This window comes from Netta rufina (assembly GCF_964035555.1).
Source record: "Netta rufina genome assembly, chromosome: 13".
In the NCBI taxonomy this organism is placed as follows: Eukaryota; Metazoa; Chordata; class Aves; order Anseriformes; family Anatidae; genus Netta; species Netta rufina.
The window spans coordinates 4,294,227-4,319,728 of NC_140136.1; the positions used below are offsets into that span (position 1 = coordinate 4,294,227).

The following is a 25,502-nucleotide window of genomic DNA, read 5'->3' on the forward strand; positions in this document are numbered from 1 at the left end:
GTAGTTGATTTCAGATAAGTATCTGCAAACTCTAGAATCAGCACACAATAATTTCCTCCTACTGGCAGCACAGAATTTATGAACACAGGTTTTTGTAATCTCAAAGGAGAATTACCTGGAAGTATCGCTTGTCACAGAAGGACTGGTTATTTCTGTGGCTGATTTGGCCTATCAGTAGGCATTTAATAAGCATATTTTAATTAATGCTTAGGTTACTAACTTGTAACACACCCTCTTAGCTGAGAGCATTTGAGGATCACCATATTTTGAGTGACAACTAGCTGAAGAATCTACAAAGCTATAGTTGTTAGGAAAAGTCTGACTGACTACAATACATGAAGAAAATCTCAAAGAATGTCCTTTAAAAAATAATAAAATGATTATTTACATTTATTAAGGGGGTCTATTGCAAACCTATCATTGATCTAAAAAGGCAGAAATGCAGAGACAATGTTTAATGGTTTCTAATTGCAGAAATTCACGACAATGGACAAAATGCATAACATGTAACCAGCACATATGGAGCAGCAAAATCTTCAAGGAACAGGAGAAAAGAGAATATAGTCAATTTACAGTAACTGTTTCCAGGTATTTCACAGTACTGTCTATATCCAGAAAATCATAAGGCTGTCTGATCTAGCACTGGACTGGAAGAAACACAGCACCATTTTGGCTGTACTGTGCCCTGGCTAAAATAAACTGCTGATAAGGTCTAGAGAAGTCTGCCCTGGGCTGAATGGGGAATCTTAAAAACAAAACAAAACAAAGCAAAAAACACTAGTCACTTTCTTTCCCTGCAGCTACAATTACTACCCACAGATTGAGCTACAAATGTTATCTTTAGATCCATGCACGCAGCAAAGAAAGAAATCAAGATCTGGATTAAGTGGGAACTTCCAGCCGGGTGGAATAATTGGAATTGCAAAATGAGACACTGAGGTTGCAGAGCCAACCTGAAGAATCGAATAGAAGTAATAAAGTGAGAAAAATGGAGTTGGTGAGAATGATTCACTTAAAAAACAGTCTTGAAAATTAAAATTCATTTTAAGTTGAAGAAATTTGTTGGAAGATTGTGTCTAATTTTATTTTGCTTTAACTAACAACCTGTGGAGTCTAGACTTCTAAGAATACTTTGTGGTTAAGATGAACATAGAGGAATAAGTAGTCTATCAAGAGCATTTAGTTTTTTTAAATTGAAGATATTAAAAAGCAATATTATGATGAAGAGCATTTTAAAAAATTTTGTTCCATTATATGAAGTCAATGTAATACTTCTGGATGCTTTAAGAACCTGCTTAGCACCCAATTCCCATTTGTAGCAAACAACCCACAGATCTAATTATAGATTTTTCTCAGCCACTAGTTCCCTAGGAAACAAATCCATGGCTCATGCCTTGTGCATGGAAGGTCATAGTATAAAGATAAATATTTTTCTGTGTATAGAAACTTATCTAGAGGTCACAGGTCTGCATCTCAGCAGACGATGGTGCTTCTGTCAAGGACAGACAGCAGCTACGTTTGACGGATATCTCAAATATTTAAAACTTTAAACACTTTAATCTGATGAAGCACTTAATGATTTTATTAGTTACAATGCTCTATGGCTCTTTTTACCATAAACAAAGGATTTAAATTTTCATTTTCTGAACTCATTCCCATTTTTATCAATGGGTCCACCTCACGTTTTATCTTAAATGTTCAACAGCCAGAGGTGAATGCAAAACAGCTGGTATGTAGCTACAACTGATTAGAACTGAAAGGCAGAAATTTAATTTCAAGCCATGAAAGGTAAATATGATTTGAATTTTCAGATATTGACTCAAAGTTAACAGATGTCATCACAAACTATTACAACATTTCTACCTACATGCATGCAAAGCTGCAGTAGTTTTATAAAAAGGCGTAAACATTGCTACTCAACTTTTGATCTGATTCTAATGCATAGCCAAAAAAAAAATAAACACAGACAAAGCATAATTCCCAGATATGTGTGAATAAAAACTAAACCCAGATATGTGTGAATATAAAACTTGAACAGAGGTGAAGTAGAATGAATTTGAGGGTGGCAGAGGGAAGCTTTTTCAGATTTATCCTCCTCATTTATAACACAAAAATACTATTCAACTCCATCCTGAGCCATTTACAATGACAGCTTGGAAGTTAAACAGTCTTACTCACACTAGTATAATATTCAGCCTGACTTAAGGTCACATAAAGGCTTTAGGCTAAGTCAAAGTGTCTTCAATCTGTGGAAAATGAGAAGGAAGCCTGCACTGTCAGCACGTCTCAGGTAACATGCAACAATCCATGCCAATCCAAACCCTACAGAGGTCTTGTTCCACTTGTGTCTGTGGACAGGCTGCCACCACGGTCCAAGCCATCAGCTAATACCACAAGCCTGGACAGCTTTGCACCTTAGATCGCAGAATGGTTAGATGGATGCCAAAATATTTGATTCTCAGAAACGTTTTTGGATCCTTACTTTGTTCTTTTAAATGTACATTCTTTCCCACACTTTTTTTTTTATTCCCTCCATTTTTGTTCCTTATTCACTTTTGCAGATGCTACCAACTGTGCTACATTGCCTTTGCTTCTTTAGCTGTAGTAGACTGAATTCTCATTAGCTAAAACTGGAAAAAAAAAATCCATGTGGCTGGTGAAATTGCTACCACAAATTTGCATTTCAAATCTTTTAATGACTGTTAGCCTTAAACTGGTCTTTCACTGCTGAGTGAGGGTTACCCACTTTATTGGGCAAAGCACTGCAGACATGATTACATAGCCAGGGAGCACTTACTCTAATCTGGGCTCTGCACACATCACGTTCATTCAAAAAACAGGCTGGCAGCTTCAGAAAGTGCAGGTTTTTCCAGCAGCATAGCAGGTACCTCACTCACCAAGACCCAGGAAGTCCCATGTTAAGTTTGCTCCCCATTTCTGGGCACTTAATTCCTTCATGCTCTCTACTATTTCTAAAGGACACCCTAACTTTCATGTGTTGGTATTTTCCAGATGGGGCTGAAAAGCATTTTAACAACACCAGTATTTGATTGGCCTACTTTTAATAGTAAAAACATTACCTGAAAGTGGTTTTGCTAGCAGTTTCATAGGTGACTTTGCCTTCAGACTCATTTCAGAACTCGGTGTTCTGAAGTAATTATTTATTTATTTATTTTTGACAGTGACAGTGTCACCAAAGTATGGTAAGACACTCCCTTCAGTCTCCTGTTATCTTTTCAATAAAGTTTGCTCTTCTCCTATTCCTTCCTTCCTCCTATATTCCATGATAAAGACTCAAAATCCTCAACACATTTCAGAAATGTTTTAAACTTACAGTTAAAAAAGCTACCACTAACTTGAGTTCACTTTCTCATTTTAAAGAGGTCAGCTTTTAACTTTACTGATTGCTTGACTCTTGCTAGAATTAGAAACATAATGCATTAAAACTATGGATTCCAATGCATAAACAACTTGATGGAGTTGTAATTAGTGACAGGGTTACATTAGTCTGTTAAGAAGCTTTCAGATGACTATCCAATAATTGCAATACAGTCTTAAATATATATCACTCTTCGTGAAATCATGCTGCGGAATTATGGAATCAATCACAATGAAATTAGCTAAAAAGAACACAATTTCAAAACTAGTCATTGTCAAGATGCAGAACTTCAGACTTTGTTACACTTCTAAAAGCTTGAGGATCTTTAGTCGTGGAACAATTAATCTTCAATAATACTTATGATGCATTGTTGTCTGCCATCTCAGTTATTATCTTCCGGATATATTATTACTGCCTTCAAGAAGTCAGCATTAAAAATTATCTAAGTCTAATGTTCATTCACTGTGCTACAAAGACATACATTTTCAGTGAATAGCAATACCTGGAACACCTTTCTGAAATAAAGCCTCCATATGACAACTCAGAACACTGGACTAACAACAAAAAAAACAAATATCCTACCACCACTACCCACCCACCCCACAAAAAAAGAAAAAAAAGCCATTCATTGGGAAAAGCTGCCTAATGGGAGGCCAGCAAAGCATCTCTAGCCTGGGAATCAGGCTACTGCATCTCTCTGTTGCTACTGCAACCTGTCCTGTAATCACAGATCTGCACAAATGACTTTTCCAGATCTTTTCGGTCTTAAACAAGAATTGTAATAATATTTCATGAGTACAAGAAGAAATTATATCTCTGAAATCATGATAAAAAATAGGCACTATTTATAAGCTTGCACTCTTATATAGCCGAGTCCAATATTCCATTCAAGTTATTCAATGCTGAATTTTCTACTCCCTGGTTGAGAATTTTGAGCCATCATAGGAAATGAAACTTTATTATACACAACTCAGTTTATCAAAAATCTCTTCTTTAAGTAATTTTGTGAATGGTTAGAAAGCAAACAGTCAAAAGAGAAGCTGTTTTTGCTGCACTTATAGACATACCAGAAAACAGCAAGTCCTAAGCTGTGAAAAGTATATCAAAAATCAAAACACAAGCACCCATGAGTGCTCTTTAATGTTATTTTCCCACCTCTCTCTTTTCCTTTATCTGTTTTTTTTTTTTTTTTATTACTGTAATCCATTATAAAGTTGGTTTCAGTTTGACATTATATGACACACCATAGCCATCCTTATGATGCATGACGCACCTTCATGAACTATTAAAGTTAAGAGAAAATCTCGACTAGTTTCTGACCATTCAGGTCCTCATTGCTTAGGCTGTGTTTGGAGATATAACACAGAAGTGGCAGTAGCCAGTGCTAATATTAAATACTCAAAAGAAAGCTACTTTGAGAAGTCTGATTGCTTCTAAGGTGAAACAAAGTTAGTTTACTGGAGATTTTTTCCATTCATTCCATAGGAGTTTCATTTCTACCTAACAGTTTTCAATACAAGTTGCTGAGCCTCCAGATGCAATGTGCTAAACGTACAATAATGTAAGGTGGCCGGCTGTTTGTAGGGCACCATTCTGTAACATTTACATATGTTCTTTGTATGGTGCTTGACAGAAATGCATAATGTCTTTGGAACTGTACTTTTAACAGTTACTGCTAAACTTCCAAACCCCCACAGACGAAGGATATTACACATTACCAGTAATTAACATGGAATCAATATGGTTCCTTTTACTGGCACCCAACAAGAACTTTATCTTCATGTATACATTGTAAAAAGGTCTTCAAGTGTTCATCATTTTTATAAGAGCTCTTTCCAACAAAATCACAGACAATAAAATATTACTGATGTTCATTTGCATCAAGATGCTTCAGCATACCTGATTGGGCACTCCAATACAAAACTATTTAATTCAATTTTGCAACAACACTAATTATTCAAACTTCATTTCCACAGAAAATAATCACTCTAGGTTAGTGTAATAATTCATTCATCAAATTTTATAATTTCCTTCTTAGAAATACTAGAAGCTAAGCCATAAAATTTAATTATGTATAACATCTATATTTTCTGACTCAGCAAGCCAAAAGCTGTCTTCATTCCAACCGAGGATGTCTTTTAGTCTTTTCTCCTATTGACGCTTATATAAATATGTATGCATAAACACATGCATATGTGTGTACAAAAATTGGTAACTATTCATTATGTAAATATATAGTTCAATGTATGTGTATGCAAACATTAATGTTCTTTCAGTGGTTTCACTTCAGCCTAGAATAGTTGGCAAGAGAAATTACAGTCACCTAAAGGCTTACAGGTACAAGTCAAATACATGCTCGTCATTTGCAGGTACAGATATGAATCATTACTTCAGTTCATTATACTAAAACAAACTACATATCAATACTTGCGGTACTGCTGGATGAAATGCCTTAAACAAAGAAGTAAAGCAGAAAGCAGCAGCAATGTCTTTTTTGGGTTACCATGGCTTTTGGTCTGTGGAAAAAGGCCCAAATTTGTAACAGGAAATGCAAATACTATTAATTAACCTTCTAACATATGGAGATCTATTCCAATGACAATACTTACCAAGTTTTTCTTAATTATCCAAATTACAACTGACTTTTCCCTAATGGCAAACAAACATTAACCTGCATTCATCTAATGACTCATTTAGAAAGACAACTCCATATATTTTTTTTTTAATTTCCTACAGAAATCATTTTTTAAAAATCTAACTGCTTTCAAGGATATTGGAAAGAACTGCACAACTGCTTGCTTTTAGCTTTAACACGTGACTGTAAGATTATAAAGATTTATTGATAGCTCTTTGAGAATAAATAACAACCCACAGCAAAAAACATGGTGTTAATTTTGTTGAGTGATTAATTACATTGCATTTGAAGTGTTAGGTGATCTCTTTGATTAAGAAACCTTATGCAAGAATTCACCCAAATCAATATCTTGTTGACCTCCACAAGCAAAAATCACCTCTAAGAGATAACATAGATTCTTCAAAATATTTCCCTGTTTCCAAAGGAATTTGATAAATCAAGATCTTTCTGGTTTCCTCAGCCTCTATTTAAAAAACAAAACAAAACAAAAAACTCATGCACAACAAAATGAAGCTATAATTCTCACATCCAATTTGCAAAAGACTCCAACAACAAAAATTAAATGATTAAATGTACCAATTCACAATTTAGTAAAACCTTGAGTAACATTTTATTTTTCTTTAAGAATATACATGTTAAGCTTTGGATGTTATAACCTATAATTATTAGAGACAGGTTTAAACTGAGTTGCTCTGCCTATATATGAAACATTCCCAAAGTTTAAGATGACCTTTATAGGAAGCTCTAAATTGAAACCTGTAAAGTACTCTTCTTTCTTTTGAGAAAACAACTTTCTAAGCAGCCTAACAAGTGTTACTGTTATCATGTACACCACTGTAATAAATAAATAAATAGATTTAAGTCTTTCACCAGCTTCAAAAACATTTTTTGATCACTTATCTCTGTTTTCAATTCATATATGATTGAGCTTTTCAATCTTCTGTGAAACTGAGTCCACCAATATATAGTTTGTGTCTTCTCATAACATATATGCTTACAAAAAAGACAATATTTCATGATATCATAGCCTGCAGACTAGAAATAAAACATCATAAACCATTAATGTAATAATTATATTTTCAGACTCACATCAATGGTTATTAACAAATATTAGCATTCAAGGAGAACCTATATACTACAAATTCTGCTCATGAGTTTGAATGAAAATTATTTTTGAGAGGAAAGAACTGGAAGGTAAATATACACGAAGTCCTATAATAAAAGGTTTGATTTTGCCCAGTGTTTGCCTGAAGCAAAGAATAAAAATAATCTAGGCAATAGAAATAGATTGAATTATTTTTTTAAGGCACCAGTACATTTGATAAATTTGCTAGTGAGTATCAGCCCATGAATTTATCAGTTATCAACAAATAAATCTAAATTATCACTATTATACAATTAAAACTTTTTTTTTTTTTTTCAAATGGAAACAAACACATGCACACAAAAACATTCTTAGGCTTTTTAATCCACTTGTAACTAAATGCGTAGAAGACTTTTTTCCCCACCTGTAATAGTATTATCTTTATTATCTTTTCTATGCGTGAAAAATGAGATGATTTCCAGTCACATACAATTACCTATCATAACATTGTTCAATGTCAAAAAAAAGGAGAAAAAAAAAAAAAAAAGATAGATAGATAATGGTAAGATTTTGTGAAAGTTTGAGTAGTTAAATTATTAAACTGTTAGATATGGAAGTTTGGTGGATAATGGCTATGCATTCTACAACTTGCAGAATGTAAATGTAGCGATTAGTATGGAAAAAAAAAAAATCAGTTTAACGCTTTAGTTGAGATGGGAGAAAAAAGAAATAGACAAATTAATTCAAGAAGTCTTCATATTCAATAAAGTAGAGCTAGAAAAGTAAAGTAGGATGTTTGTATAAAGTATTCTAAATGTTAGAAAGGAATTTGCACTCATGTAGCAATGAGGTCTTGCCTGTAGCAGGACTTAGAAGTCAAGGAGGTTCTGTTGCATCCACCAGAAGAAGCTAAAGTAATTTTAAACCTGTCTTAAAAAAAAAAGCTGTCTAGTAGAGATGAATCTGTTATAATGTGGCTCTGTGACTTTTAGAGGAACATCAAGATCCAACAGAAAAGCTGTAACAATCTGTGCTCTGGTAACATCTGGCACAACAGGGCCTTGGAGCAGCCTCTAGTGGCTCCAGTCTGCGTGCATGGCTTCCTGGCTCCCATCATCAGAAATGCAATGTTGGTGTTTGAATCTGGAAGGTGCTCTGCATTGAGTAAATGTTTTGTGTGTGTGTGTTTGTTTTTTGTTGTTGTTGTTGTTGTGTGGGGTTTTTTTTTGTTTGTTTGTTTTGGTTTTTTTTTGGTAGGTCCTTTAATTAACTAAAATCAACATTCTTTTGCACTATGTGCAACAAACGTAACCCATCTTAAAGTCACGGAACTAAAATAGAAATCAGAGATGTAGGTGTCCAGAACTATTTTAAACTGGCAAAATATAAATATCCCACCAGGACCTTCTCCACCTGTACTGTGGAGCGAGAGGATTCAGCTATGCTGTGCTCTAAGCAGCCACTACTACTCTGGGCCTTGGTTTTGCCTTATTCAAGCAATAGCTGAAACTGCAGCCTTGGGATTACAGCCATAACAGGCCACTGGCTCACAGCTGATACACAGAAAGGAGAATCCACATTTTAAAAGGAAACAGAAGTTAATTTCAAGGCTATTTCCACTTCATACTAACCGCCACTTTCTGATACTGGTTTTATTAAGTGATAATCTATAAACACCTATGGCCACATCTGGCTTCAGTTACATGGGTGTAGCTCCAAAATATACCAAGGTTTCATAGACGTTTCTTCAACTGAATGTTAACAAATAGCACAAGCCATAGTTTATCATTTCATATGGGATTAGATTATTTCCATATTTATATGATTTAGAACTAATGAAAAGGTTAACAGTTTCATATGTAATTAATTGTGGTCTCCCTCTATTTAAGTGTAGTTCCAGAACAACTAAAGCATCTAGTGATAACACATACAAAGCATGTTATTCAAATAGTGCACCTGCTTTTATTCTTATTGTCTACTTGATACAGAAACAATCATATTGCACTCTCAGGCAAAACGAACTGAATTTATCTAGAATTTTAGTGAATCTTACAAAATAGAATCAAAATATTTGGAGAGCCTCTGGATAATTTGCTGGTGCATATAACAATGAAGGCACAAGAGCACATCACGCTTCATAAGGAATTCAGAAATAAAGCATATGTGATTTTCTCTTCTAATTTAAGTGAAATGCAGGGCTGGCAAACAAGCTGTAGGGATAAATAATAAGGTAAAACAAACCTTTAGATTAATGAAGCAGGTTAGTTTCCCCAGGATCAGACCTTCTTGTTTAATTTTTACTGAAAATTAAGGCTGCAGGCATATGATCACTTTTCTCAAATACATATATATATATATATAATGATATTAGTAACTATTTGTTTTTCACAAATTAAGCAGCAACACATCATGAAGTTAGACAAAATAATTTAACAAGGTCTACTAATTTTATTAATAATGAAAATCACCTTAATACATATGCTTCTATGGGCACGGTTATTGTGTCTAGGATACAGGAAGATCTGAAAACAGCCCCAGGTTTATCAAATAATATGAAGAGCACAGAATGTTTTGAAACTGATATTTAGAAAGAACAGTCAATTCTTTTCAATTATAAATCATTCATTTTAACTTCAGCCAAAGAAATCAATAGGCAAGAAAACAGAACTCTTGTCAATTAGGACTACTTCACTAGATCTATCATTTTGGCATATCTTAGCAATTTTCAGTCGGCAACACAGTGTATCAGCATTAAACCAAATTTGCAGACCAGTTGGACAATTTAAACGTGACATGATGTTCAGAAATTTAATCCTGTAAAACCCTCAATTTAAACAATTAAGACAAGGGATAGATCCTCATTAGAACCAAAGGTCTGAGGAGTGATCAGTCATTTGCTTGCACTATTGTCTTGTTACAGTTTTGATATTTTACTCCAAAACGCAGGAACCATAAGTGTTTTAAAACTTGACCTTTAGCATATCTGTCCACCATATACTAATGAAAAAACTGCTAGCATACAATGGTATTTAGCTGATGTCAGACATCATATTCTGTATACTTAAATTGTTACCTATTGCGGCAGTATATTTCACTGAAACATACGTATGTATATATATATATATTACAGTCCTCTCATTCATAACACACAGCATCTGCTTGCCCCTCGCCTCTCTGAGTAACAGCACATTGTAGAGGAAGAAGTGGAACTGAAGCCTTAAATCATCCAACTGAAAAGCCAAGCTTCAAATGACCCTAAACTCCAGGGTTAACTCCTGCATGCGTTATGAGTAACTCATGAGGACAATTTTACCTAAAGGCACTATATATGTCAGCGTGACATCATAGGTATAAATAGCAGTAGGAACCAAATTAAATTACAGTAGCCTTAAATAGGAAAGCACTTTTCTCCCAACTAAGTCATAGTAAACACTATGGACTTCCTTCTAAGTGATTCTAGAAACCACACAGCATTCAGCAGCATCTAGAACTTTTCAACCGGTTTTTGGTGGACTTCTCAAGGAGTTATACTAGGTGCAAGTTGCAGTGGTTCTTACCAGCCATTGCATTTTTCTACCTATTTCAATAATCAGACATTATAATCTTTTCTTTTACATTACAGTAGAGCTGGAGGTGCCCAAATGCTCACAAAACATCAGAAGAAGTAACTGTTTAACTCCACTCTCTAACTGCAGATTATACACCTTCACGGTGAAGGAAATGAGGCACCTAAATTTCACTGACAATGTGTGCCTCAGTAACTTAAATCTCATTGCTTTCAGAAATAGCTTTTTATTTCTAACATTGCCTACATACTTTGGAAATGTGGAATGACTCTATAAATAATAAAGCAATATTTGAACACAAATAATGAGTCAGACATTCCTCACCCTTTCTCTCTGCTTTCTCGATACGTTTGCGTGATAGAAATTGTTTTTAGAACAAAAGCTTAAACTTGAGATGGCTTGTGAGAATATAGAACAGCAAAGGAGGCACTTGTACAGCCACTCAAATCTTTTTGCAGACTGTTATCTGCAAAAAGAGCAGTAAAATAAAATGTAATTCAAAGACTGATCATGCATACTGCATTATTGAAGAATGGTCATGGGTCAGCTCATATAATCGGTGATAATGACCAATAACATGCTGTACCAACAGCAGAGCAAAAACAATCAGGTATAATAGCAACAAGAATACCCTTTATTTTTGGCATCCACAAGATCTTGTTACATTATATATTACAGTACCACAATCTTTGAAAAAAATCAGGGATTTTTATTATTATTATTATTTGGTATTTTCATTCTATCCATGACCTGGTAGTCTATGGAAGTTCCTTAGTTCTTCAGCAGGAAAAAAAAATAATATATATATATATTATTCTTAGTGTGTTTCCTCCACACTATCTCAAATCCTAGAATACTATCATATTTATCCTTAGTTATTTATTTTCCAGCATGTCCTGTTCTATTTCAGCTCCTGATTTTTTACCCCTGATTATCTGCATTGTCCTTCCCAGAAGCTTAAGTCTACTGAACCCTTCTTAAGGCTGCATGAGAAGAACACAAAATTAATCTATTTGTCCTCTGGTCACTATTAAGGATTGAGCTGACATTTTCAGAGAGCAATCCACAGTGGTTACAGAATTGCTCCCAAATTTTTTATGAACTTAATCTGAAGTTATCAATAAAGACGATCGTTCAGTACTGTTAAATCCTTCTGCAGATCTTCCTTTTGTTGTTGTTGTTGTTTTTCCTTGTTTATTCTACACCCATTTATTTATTTTGACACTTCAGTCTGACATGCTCCTTCAGAGTCCTGTCCACTTCTTTAATGGAGAATATCTGCAGTGTGACACAGCCTTCCCTTGCAGGGAACACTAAAATGTTTTTGCTGGTAGTTTATTCAGCTTTAGGAATCATTTCACAAAATTATGCTTACTCTCCCATTTTAACAGGACTTTTACTTTTCAAGGGATGTTGGGATTTTGAGAAACTCTCCTACAGTCTTTCTGAATAACCAAAGGAAGGACATTTGTTTATATTAACTTCTGGTCAAAAATTTATAAAAAAAAAAAAACAAAATCTCCTGATATTAAATTCATGACTGAAACCATATACTGCTACTTAATCATTTTCAATTAAATAATTTCTCCAGCCTTTCTACTCCTTACTTTCTTACTTTCAAAGTTACTGCAAAAAGGTTCACATGGTTCATGACATAAGCAGCAGGGAGCCCCTGCTTGAGAAAATGAAGGACAAAAAAATGGCAGCCTCAGTGCATTTTGCCTCTAGCCCTTGATTTAATAAGCTGAGAGGAAAATTTCAGTCTAATTCCAAAAATATAATTAACACTGACAGTCTAATAAGAATTTTAGAAAACTGTTCTTTTGAAAAGCATGTGAAGAACAAATTATTTCTGGCTCTTACTTCTTCTGCAAGTAAATATTGCACTAGAATTCAGAAACATAGTATTGTACACATCTTCATCTGATATAAATTACATACAGAAATTATGATTAGTGAATTTGCTTAATTGGTTCCCAAAATTAAAAGACTGCTTGGGATTGGAAAGTTTTCTACATAATGAAATACAGTCAAAGTCTACTTGCTTGTCAATGAAAAAATGAGCTGGAGGATGCATCAGCAGCTAACATGTTCAGAGCTCAGAGCAGGTGACTGTGAACTACACCTGTATCTTTTCATCTGCAAGTTTTCAAATCACCAAACTTTGTGGAATCTTACTTTAAAAAATAAAATTAAATTAAAAAAATAAAAAATAAACAACCCAACTCAGTCAATATTCTTCTACTTAAAAAGTGTATCCTTCTTCATCAGTCATCCCCTGAAGGAAACAATATGCCCATTTTTTAAGATTTCTCATTAACAATTATTATTTTTTTTTTCCCAAAGCATTATTGACTGTATCATGATTAGGTGCTTTTTTTTTTTTTTTTTTCTTTTCTGAAGGAGATAACATTAAATAATAATTACTGTAAGGTCCTCACATATATATATATATAAATTGCTAAAATTCAGTAATAGCACTATATTCTTTTTTCAAAAAAATTAATAATCCACATATAATAGATTCTATTAATTCAAATTAATTTTCATGTTCCAGTGACCCTTAGCAAATTCACACTAGAAAGCCCAACAGCACAGTATTAATGGCGAAGTTGATTTATTATGTTTTCCTATTTACACAATTTCAGCATGCTCTGTATCGCTCATTAATTTTTATTGGTGATAAAATTCACATAGATCTGTAAAGTTTTTCCCTTACATAGTCTGTGAACTCCTCATCGCATTGGTCTTTGAATGAGCCTGATGTAACCATTAATCCAACCCACAATAGCTCTTCGGTAACATTTAAGGGCTTATGTGTCAAGTAGAAAAGAATCTGTTTAAGAATGGCAAAACACCTGCTTTTATTATTCTGGTGTCCTAAAAAACAAAACAAAACAAAACAAAACACCATACTACTTAGGTGATCAAACTATCTCATCCCTTTTAAGCTTATTGCGTAGTTTCAAACTTGACAATAAATAAATAAATAAAAATCCAAAGTTCCTAAAAGCTCTATGAAAATTACAGCCACTTACATGACAAAAAGACACGCTAACAGCTGTAAAGACAAAAGAAGAGTTTTTGTTTTGCACATGCATATTCATTGGCCAGTCTGGCTAGGTGTAGCTCCAGGATGTGCTTTCTCTCACCCAGTTTGAAATGACAGAAAGTAGAAAATAACACCAGTGGTGCTGTGGGACGACTTAGGGTCATTGTGCTTGAGGTGTTATCATGGGTAAGAGGACCTGGGTTTATTGCAGGAAATGAATATTTGCAGGAAACCAGCCTTTACTGCTTCAACTGTTCATGAAAATACTTGTCATATATTGTACATCAGGTCTGGACATGAATTTGTTAAATTAATATAGCCCCTGAATTCAACTTGCATCCGCATAAAGCTATATCCACATTTCCTCTTCTTTTTGAAAATCTAATAAGTAAAAAATACATTAAGACACATGTTATTGGATTACAGGGATCACTACTACTTTCAATTTCTGGACATCATTGTTGTACAGACTTTTATTACCAAAATCCATTCTCATCTCCAGCAAGTTCAAATGAAAATATAAGTTTAATAATTTATTCCATGTGTTGTAGAAATGAAAAGCAGAACTTCTGAAGCAGTGTGAAAATACTTATGATACAGAAAAGATAGACAAATTTAAACCTTGATTAAAATAACATTTTCCAAAGGTACTTTAACAATATTTCCTATAAATATGATTAAAGCAAAACTGCAGTTTATTGCTTCCAACAAGCTTGCCTTCTCCCTACAGTCTCCCAAGATGATTGCCCTGACCAAAAGTCCTTTCCACCTACATGGGAGTTGCTAGTTGCACCATTCTTAAGGTCAGACATCGTTGTACAATGGTACAGAAAAGCACTTGGTATGCGTTGAACAAATTGTCACTCCATTGGAAGCGCTGACTGGTAAAGGCAAGCTTATAAAGCCTGAGCATCTCAGCTTAAACTGCAATTTACACTAGATGAAATTGTTAATGTGTTTGCAAAACCTGCAATTGTTTTAAGAGATATTTCAATTCTTAGTTAGCATTTGTATAAATAATCCATTTCATTCAGCTGTTCTTCAGAAATATGAGAAAGGAGGAGAATAGAATCTGGAGGAACAACAATGCTAATGATACTTGTTGGCATAAGAGCAGACGAAAGTGATACACTTTCCTATAGAATTAATGTGTTCAGAGCAGCATTTTATAGATGAAAACTGGGCGAAAGAGCACATACAAAACAAATAGCATTGACCAAGAAGAAAGTACATCAGAGCCTGAGTGTGTGTGTGTGCCTGTACTCATTTGTTGCTATGCATTTCTGAGTATGTATGTGCATATAAATCTAAAATGGAGAGCTTGATTCCTGTATTTAAATTCTAAATATAGAATTTCCAGCAATTACATGACTTCATAAACAGTCTCAGAAAACTTAAAGAATATGATAGTAAAACAAAAATCAATGCTCTTTCTAATCTAATTAAAGAATATTGGAAAGCAGGTTAATCCATAAGTACAGTTGACTGAATTTTCATTTGCTTTTGTTTAAGTAATGTTTCAATGGCAGAAAGTAATTTTTCTCATTTTGACTGATTTTTAAGAAAGTAAAGTGGTCAGACTAGAATATTCTTTTCAAAAGATGGGCAAAAGGAAATTGAAGATTTTAATTCAATAATGGATTGGTGATTACAATGAAGTAATTCATGCTTTTTATGTATTTGACCCTGAAAGAAAAATAGGTCAATAGAGCAGAGTAACATTTACTTCAAAATGACATATTATTAACCATGATAAAAGACATCAGCTAGTCTTTAAATAAGGTAAGGGAAAAAAAAGTTTGCTCATTACACACTTAAAGCTACAAAGATACAAAAGTCATTTCATCCCTGTACGCTATAAATGACAGTTCATTTCTCAATTTCACAAATAGGGTTGCAAGCTAAGTGATAAAGCTGATTAAACAGAAAGGTTAAAAAAGAAAGTTCCGTTTAGAGGGCAGCTGGGAAAGAGTAAAAAAAGTCTTGGGAAGGAATAGGAAAAATGTTTATTGAACTGAAATATACCTGCCATCATATATATCAGCATCACACTCTTTCACCTACCACATTGATCTGTTACTATGCAGCAGTATAAATGTGAGAGAAAAACATGCAATTGAAAAATTGTCTATGTGTAATATATCCAAGAGCAAAACAAGAGGTTACAATTAGTCATCACTGAAGAGATCCAGCAGTTAGTCAGAGGGAAGAAAATGACTACTGTTGTGTGTGTGACAGCTGTTTACTCCACCTTACATGAGCCATATGCAATGCATATTGTTTTTCCTTCTGGAAATACTTTACCAGTCATCTTTCCTAATGCCACTTTAACAACCCACATGTAGTAATATCAAATTTGTCAACAGTCCAGTCTACAAAATGTCTTTTATAAAGTCTTTCCTTAATGCAAGTACTAAGGATGACAGTATGATAGTTTTAAGTTTGTAGGTTGCCAGGGATAAGTTTTCTTCCTAAAATTTAATTCATGCAGATATTGCTCTGTATTCGACTATTGACTTACTAGTTGCATAATAGGAAACCAAAGAAATAACTTGGAATGAAACAGGAAAATGATTGGATAGAGAAAGAACAGTAGTCAGGTAACAAGCTGATCACATCCTAAGCTGTCTGGAAATTCACAGCTATCAAATATAATTCTGTAATTCTCTGAAATATCTTTACTGATTTACAGGAAGCTCCATGGCACTGCTCTCTCTACTGACTTCCGTATTCTGCAGAACTCACCTCCTTGCTAGTAATATATATTAACACAGCACACTGCTATGTAATGCTGGTTAAGTCTGTTCGTTTTACTCCTTAAAAGGAAACATTACTATAAGTGGATTTGAAGGGAGCAATTTTACAAATTAAAGGTACCAAGCAAACAGAAATCCTTACTCAGAAGATTAACTTACTAAGAAATAACTTACTCAGCATCCCCACATGGGACTTTCTGGCTGCTCCCTGTTCAAGGTGTGCTCAGTAAAACCTCGTACAGAATCACACCCTAAACACGAGCCTTAAAACACAAATCTGAGAATTTATTTGAGTCAAGAAAGTTAGAAAGGGGATGGATTTTTGAGTCTCGAGAAAGCTTATTTTGTTTTTGTAAAGAAGAGTATAATTACCCATTTAAGGAAAAAAAAAATATGGAAAGGCATGTAATATTGGGCATCATTAAAATCATTGGGCAGAGATGAAATAGCCGTTGTATTTAAAAACAATCCAAACACATTTTCCTTAAAAGTGAATCTAAAATTCAGTTAATGTATGAATGAAAAATTAGTTGTCAGTGTTTTATTTTATCTCAGTTATTTTACATAGGTAATTTACAGGCAAGGACTGACTTTTTTCCCCTCTATCTTCATCTGCAACACAGTTTAAGATATCAACTTCAGAGATCAAAGTTAACACAAACAATGTGACAGTTAAACTGTAGTATACTTCGCTGAACAGCTTCAGAGAATAAATTCTCCTCTCTTTGGTGCTCTACTTAAGGTCATTAGCATGATTTATTACAGAGCAGGAAATTAGGTACTGGATATTTCAATATTGGGTAGAAAGTGTAATTCCATCGTTGCCATAGAACTGCTATATCTCCAACAAACTTGTAACCATAGTAACTAGATTAGAAAGCATCCCTCAAATAGTTAAAAATTCTTTTATCTATATCAACGACACCAAACACTGCAAAATTATGGTAAATTCTTATTATTTTCCAGTTTTCCAATGCATCTGCTGCTCAAGTTTGACTCTTCTAAAATTTCTTAAGTAAACAAGGGAAGTTTGAAGAGAGACCTTTCAGAAAACTAGATAAATTTGAAGTGCTGTTTTCACGTAATGATTTGTTGGGATATCAAATACATATCCTTTAAAGAAAATTAATTTACTGTAGCTTAATAATTCATGAACTTGCATCAAAAGCCCTTTAATTTAATGGACTGCTGTTTGTTCATTTACATTCATTGCTGAGGTAGGCTGATATTTTTCCACGAAGTACATAAGTGTGCTATCCCTTCAAGAAAGCCACAACCGTCATCTCCAATGGTCCATTTTGGTCCAGCTCAGCAGCTCAACTGTTACACATTTCCTCCAGTTCTAGTGTTCTTGAAAACCTCTTGCTATCTGTTTTTTCATGACCTTAAGCAGGCATATTATACAATTTTGACTGTATATTTATCAAACTTTGTATTCTCCTACTTAGAATACTGGTGAAAATTAATTCTTCCATGGGGACCAGAAGCTTTTTTCCTGATCTTCAGCCAAAATCGTACATCTATTTGCTATTATGCCAGTATTTTCCTTTGCCTTAAAACACTACCATCACTCTAAATATAAATAAAACACGCACTGTACTAAGCTGAACAAACTTATCTCAGATGTATATATTTCTGCCCAATCTAATTATACTAGTAACATAACTGGATATTTTTCCTCTAATTTTAATCTTTTTCCTAGCTGGAAGTTTATTTATTAAGACTGACTTTATTACCTAAGAGCTGTTCACTGATATCAGATTTTTTCCCCTTTTCTGCACAACTTTCTTCCACTCTGTTTGCTGCTAGTTTATGGATCCTCATCTGTGGATGTGTCTTTTCCTGCGCAGATTGATAGACACATTTCTTCTGTACACTTTAGAAGATTGTTCTCCTTATGTGCCATCAAACCTTGATGTAAGAAGCCAGAACAATTTGTACCTGAGCAATTCCACTCTCTGAAAGAGGCCCTCACCCTGCAATGCTTCCCCGGAGTCAATCATTCCAGCATCTCCCTGATGGCACCGCTTTTTCAGCTGTCACATCCTAAATATTCTTGCCTCCTGGAGAAGGCAGAATTCTTGGTGATAACCACCTCCCCTTTTCTGAGCATACTCTTTGGCACAGTCTGATCATTTAGATCTGATGTGGCAATCATTTGAACGCAGCAAAATGGACATAATTTGAACACAACAAAAGTCCAGTGGATTTTTCCTACACAGCTCAGACCAACTTCTAGATCTATAGTAGGGAATGCATTCTCTTGTTTCTGCATCATTTTTTGTAACTGATAAAGATTCAGAAAAAGAACTGATACTTGGAGTTTACCAGCTGGGATGTTGGTAAGGAATCACACAGATTTCTCTTGGTGTTGGAAAGGCATTTAGGGGCATCTCTGTTCTGCACATTATTCTGTTCTCTGTCAGTGTACACCATTACCTTCCAGACCTGGACAACAATCCTAGCTATCTCCTTTCCCTCACTATCTCTGCCTCATCCCCCATTTTCTGCCTAATCTGCCTGTAAATAATCTTCTTCTTAATTCAGCTCTTATTTCACTGGCTGATCTTGTTTCCTGTTGTCTTTTACATGTCCTTCTGTAATCTACGATACGTCTCTCTAGGTTTTCTTCAAAGATTTGTAGATCATGATAATCTCTCCCTTGTCACTTCTATCACCTTCTTTTCAAACTTTTGACTCAAGTTTGGCATTTTTTCCAGCTTCATCTTTAGTACTTAACACTTCTCTTCTGTGAAGCATATAATTTATCATATACAAAAAGCCTCAATCAGATATCCACTCAGAAATAATAAGCTTCCAGCAGCTTTTCCATCCAGTTATCTTCAGTTTCCTCTCCTCTTCAGGTTTTTCTATTGCTGCATTAACAGACAAGCTGTGTTTTCACTTGCCTTAAATTCACAAATTGGAGGAGGAAAAAAAGGAAAAAAAAAAAAGGAAAAAAAAAAAAAGAACACAACTCCTCGTAGATATTAAGAGATTTCTCTTCTGTTTGATTGCCTGCATTACCTTTTTCTTGAGCTTATGACAGTTCTGCCATCTAATTGTCATTTGGCAGCTATCCGTCCATTAGCACAGATGAAAAGCAGGGAGTATATATACACTCTCTGATACTAAGCATCTGAACAGTCCTGCCTCACCCCCTTTGTCTTCTAAAAGACAAAACAAACAGCCAAGCAACTAAGAAACACATTTTCTTACTGGCAAAACCCAAAGTTTTGCATTTTCTTTGTTCAGAAATTGTTTGCTAGAGAATCTCCAGGGTTCTTCTCTGTTGTTTTCCAGCCTTCACTGACCATTAAAAGTCCAGCCAATTTTTGCCAGCCCACTCATGGCTTCCATATCTTTTGTTAAAATAATTAAAATACTCATTATAATGAAGGGCATTCCTTTAAATTAAAGAACAGAATCACGGATTCATGATATATCAATCAATAAATCTATAGCAAATCATTCTGGGCTTATTAACACTCTCACTTTGCAGATGCCCTTCTCTCCAAAGATCTGTGTGAAGAGCTGGAACATGCCAACTGTCCTCACAATTACCTTCTGGCACTTTGAGCTCTGTGTTAGTGCAAAGATTAAACTTCAAAAAGGACCATCATGCAGTTCATCATCACAGTTAAAGTGTGTCTGGAGAGTGTCATCAAACAGATGCATAGAACCACCACCCTTAAGTTAATTGTAGAATACAATTAGTATTATTTAGTGCACTCACAAATAACCTATCACCATAATTAAGGATAATCCTGCACCCCACTGTTTTGTACTTCATTTGACTTGATGTGGACAAATAAACCGGAAGAGTAACATATGGAGAGAGACTAAAAATTGAATATCATATCCCTCTGCTTTATCAGCAAGAGCTAAACCAAACACATCAATAACAGTCAACAGTTGTAGCCTGGGCCATCTGGACACAGAAACCCATGTTACCAAGACTGTATTAAAATATTTTAATCTCCCTGTTCTCCCTCAAGAATGAAGAATAATATGAAGTTCAGATTTTGCTAAAACCTGAGATTTCTTTACCTATGAGCACAGCACATCTATGATAGTTTTTAACCTAATAGATACCCTAACCAACCTTATGCCTAAGTGGATATGATAGAAAGCCCGTAACAGCAAAGAAAACAGCCTCTACACTTGAATTTCCTTGTTATGCCAAGTACTTATTTGAACTTTTTAAATTAAAACAATCCAATTTTCCACTTGTCCAGTGCAATATCTCCTTCCTGAGTTATTTCACTAAATCCTAATGAATAAGGTCCTCTGAAATCACCATGATTTTCTTTTTTATGCTATTGTTTCCTAATTATGAAATATATACTTTTTCTCCCCCTGCTCTTCTATTTTTGCACATCTGCCCTGCACCCAGCCAAGTGCTAATAAGCAGCTCAACTGCTGGCAGCTGCTGCAATCACTTCCAAACAACCTTATGCATTTTCAGGCAACACAATTTTAGCATGAGTTAGGAAATAGAAGGCAGCCAGGACAGAGGAATAAATTAGATTGGTAATTTTCCGAAATAAATGGAAGAAAGAGAAAACAGTCAGGGTGCAACTGGAAACCTAACTTTTATGTGGACATCCAAACTGCACCACAAGAATCAAACAGAACTACTCATATCTGAAATTATCACTATCCTGACTAAATAAAGTGTGGGAAAGCTTTTATTTTCTGATGAGCAGAAAGTGTAACAAAGATAAGAACAAAACAAACGTCGTAATTGTTTTTCACACAGCAAAGTGTATAGTTATTCCCTCCACCCCAACACATTATTGCATTAGAATTCTTAGTTCCTAAATGTGTTTATTGCTATGTTTTATCACCCGAAGAATTTCATATTTCCAGAAGATACATTCCTTTAAATGCTTAAGTCAGAAATAAGCCTGACATGTTAAATACGTTCATGCCATTCCAATTAGAAATTACAGTGGCATGTTGCACTTCAATCTCACAACAGGTGGAGCAATATGAAGATCCAACGTTACATCACTGGAAACGCCACACAGAGCTGCTCCAGACCCTGAAACAGTGCTGACATCTCCTGCACCCAGGGACCTTCTGACCCTCTAGCAGGTGATGGAGTCTCCAGGCATATTTGGATACCTGCCACTATGTTACCATAAGGAAAGAATGCAAAACATCTGTTATCCTTTTTTTGTAGTCTCTCTCAGACACCAGACATGGCAGAAAGCAATTTTCTGAAATAGAAATTATTCTGAAAATGGCTGCATTGAGTTGGAACTAATTCATTTTTCCTCACTATAACGCTTGACCAACTGAATCAGCTGTGTTCGTCCTTACAGGAAGCAAGTTCAATATACATGTACATTTTTATTATAGTCAAACTGTATATTCCTTCTCTAAATTTTACTCTTTAGTTTCCCTTTGAGATTTTGCCAATGGAGATGGAGACATAGCAATATGGGTTATGAAAATACAATACATATATACAGTATTTATGTCTGTAAACTTATGGGTTGCTCTGTATCCTATAGCTCATACAAACAGGGTGCCTGACTATGTCTGAATAAAACATGAAATGCCCCGCAGTGCATACTGAAACAAAATTTTGCTGAAGTTTGGAAGCGTTTGTTTAAATGCTACAAACTTCCTTAGGTACGGTCCTTTTCATAAACCTCTATATTTTGTATATATATATATATATATATGGGGCTAAGCAGTACAGAAAGAACAGGGTTCTCATAGAAAAATTGTCACAGTTCAGCTTGAGTTGACCCTGGCTCCTGGCTGAGTCAACCATGGCTCACAGGAATTTGAGCATGAACCCCCGTCACGGTGGAGCTCAGAAGGACATTGTTCACTGCCTTGGACAGACGAGGTGAGCCCCTGAGGTGTGAGAATTTTCCATTCCCTTCACAGCAAGCCTACACAAATCCTCAGCCCTGACTGCTGGCAGTTACATGACAAAAGTATGGTCCAGAATGTGCTTTTTCTTCCCTTTCATTTTTTTAATTCTATCATAACATGCAAATTAGCCTAGTTAGAAGCTTGGGATCAGCATTCTTTGTTAGTTTTCTCTTCCTCCAAGCACTACAGAAACCATAGCTAAAAAATATGCCTGCAATGTCCCCTTCACAGTGCTTACAACAGAATAGAGAGACAGAAAAGTTCAAGAGAAATTCATACACATCAGTAGCTATAATTCATCAGCCCATGCAGTACCTTGTTGAGGCTTCTAATGGCAAGCCCCAAAATAATGTGGAAGAGGGAAGTAATTGTGATTCTTTTGCCTCACAGGAGTGTGCAGAATTCTTGTAAATTCATGAAGCTACATACAATTCACAATAAACACCTAAAGTTAAATGAGAAAGATGATCAACCTTTTCTGCAAGTTGTGGCTGAAATGAGTACATGAATTGGGTGTCTAAGGTTCTCTAGACTAGTACAGACTTCATCGTGCAGCTTATAAAAGCAATTATTTTAGGTCTTTATTTTCAGCATTGACTTCTACTGAATTTTTTATTTAAGGAACAATAGACTGTCTTTCCTACCATCAGTATGTCTGAGACTCTAAACCTTTTTATTTATGCTTTATTAAGCATTCAGTTGCAAACTACTGCAGTTGACCTAGAATGTTTTATTCCCTTATTTTAAATATCTCTGAAAGTTTTGTCTCACTCATCACTTATTCACTGTATGTTACTCCTTGCAACAGACTATAGCCAAAATAGTCATCTAGATACCTAAATTGGAAATATACTGGGGAAAAAAAAAAATAAATATATGTATATATGTAAAGACTTTTTAAATTGATGACAGCTCGAAGTATTTCAAGGTGCTGATCATTTGCAGTTCCTATAATTTAAACATCAGTTGAGAATAGGTGTCTCAGGGCCTTTGAAAAACAGACTGCCAGATGCTTTTATACTTCTGTGTTTGTACCTCATCTACCGCATCTAACGTGTGATCCCTAACTAGCATTTCAAGAATGATAACAAATAAAGATGACAAGATGCTAGGAATACATTTAAGTACAAACAATATCAGATTCATCTCATTCTGTTTAAGGAACCTCCATTACCAGGACTATCATCCTAAACTACTAATAAAAATACTTAATGGAGGCAATTCTAGAGGCAACTCAGACCACTTGAGATCTAAAACTTTAAAGTAATCACAGGCAGTAGGGGAAGAAGGAGAGTGAAGGGGAAAAATAATCAATAAGAAAAACAAAAATGACTGCAGATCTGTGTATAAGTAACCTTCTAATTCTCTCACTCCTTTAAAACTGTGCAACAGAAATCTTAAAAATTAACTATTTATCACTAGTATATTAAACAACAATATCAAGTTATTGATCATTAATTCTCAAACACTGAAACATGAAGGGAAAAGTTGAGAAATATCTTTAAAAAATTATTCAGAGTGAAAGGGGAGAAAAAATCTTCAGAGATTATTCTTTCTTTGTACTGAACGGAAAACAATCTTTTCTAATTATTCAAGTAACTGATTAGGTACCAGCTAGGAAGATTACACATTCCAGAGAAAAATTTTGCCCTCAATCTGTGCATATAGCTCTAGTAATCCCACTGGTAGGAATTACGAGCATACTCTACAGCTATATAGGCCATTATGCCATTGTCACACCTACTAAAATCAGAGCAATGCATAGGATTCCTGTTTCAGAATTGCCATTGTGCAAAATATATTAACATAATTACAACTTATGTTGCCTAAGTAGCCATTTTAATAGTTATTTTCTTTTTCAATTTGAATGATTTTGTATTCTAGCTGTATATCTGAAGTTCTAGAAAAGGGGTTCACAGAATCACGGAATCGTCTAGGTTGGAAGAGACCTTCAAGATCACCTAGTCCAACCTCTGACCTAACACTAACCAGTCCTCCACTAAACCATCTCTAAAACATCACTCCACTAAACCAAGCTCTACATCTAAACGTCTTTTAAAGACCTCCAGGGATGGTGACTCAACCACTTCCCTGGGCAGACCATTCCAATGCCTAACAACCCTTTCGGTAAAGAGGTATTTCCTAATATCCAACCTAAACCTCCTGTGGAGGAACTTTAGCCCATTTTCCCTCAACCTGTCCTGCCAGGCATGCGGGAGAACAGACCAACCCCCACCTCGCTACATCCTCCTTTAAGGTACCTATTGAGAAGTACCCTGAGCCTCCTTTTCTCCAGGCTGAACAATCCCAGCTCCCTCAGCCAATCCTTGTAAGACTTGTTCTCCAGGCCCCTCACCAGCTTCGTTGCCCTTCTCTGGAATCTCTTGTGCACCTCCACATCCTTCTTGTAGTGAGGGGCCCAAAACTGAACACAGTACTTGAGGTGCAGCCTCACCAGAGCCAAGTACAGGGGGACAACCACTTCCCTAGACCTGCTGGCCACTCTGCTTCTTATAGAAGCCAGGATGCTGTTGGCCTTCTTGGCCACCTGAGCACACTGCTGGCTCATATTCAGCCGACTATCAACCAGTGCTTCCAGATTCTTTGCCAGGCAGCTTTCCAACCACTCATCTCCCAGCCTTTAGCTCTGCTTGGGGTTGCTGTGCCCCAGGTGCAGGACCCAGCACTTGGCCTTGTAGAACTTCATACAGTTGGCCTCAGCCCATCGGTGCAGCCTATCCAGATCCTCCTGCAGAGCTTTCCTACCCTTGAGCAGATTGACACACACACCTAACTTGGTGTCATCTGCAAACTTACTGAGGGTGCACTTGATCCCCTCATCTAGATCGTTGATAAAGAGGACTGGCCCCAGTACTGAGCCCTGAAGGACACCACTAGTGACTGGCCTCCAGCTGGATTTGACTTCATTCACCACGATTCTTTGGGCCCCGCTATCCAGCCAGTTTTTAACCCAGTGAAGCGTGCGCCAGTCCAAGCCATGAGCAGTCAGTTTCTTGAGGAGAATGTTGTGGGGAATGGTGTCAAAGGCCTTACTGAAGTCAAGGTAGACCACATCCACAGCCTTTCCCTCATCCACCAAGCACGTCACTTTATCATCAAAGGAGAACAGGGTCG

General features: G+C 35.5%; 1 protein-coding gene across 1 annotated transcript in view; it reads right to left on the reverse strand.

Annotated features, from left to right (window-relative positions):
- CDH13 (cadherin 13) overlaps positions 1-25,502 on the reverse strand; it is a 481,427-nt gene that overhangs the window by 261,740 nt on the left and 194,185 nt on the right. The gene's annotated exons all lie outside the window — the stretch shown is intronic.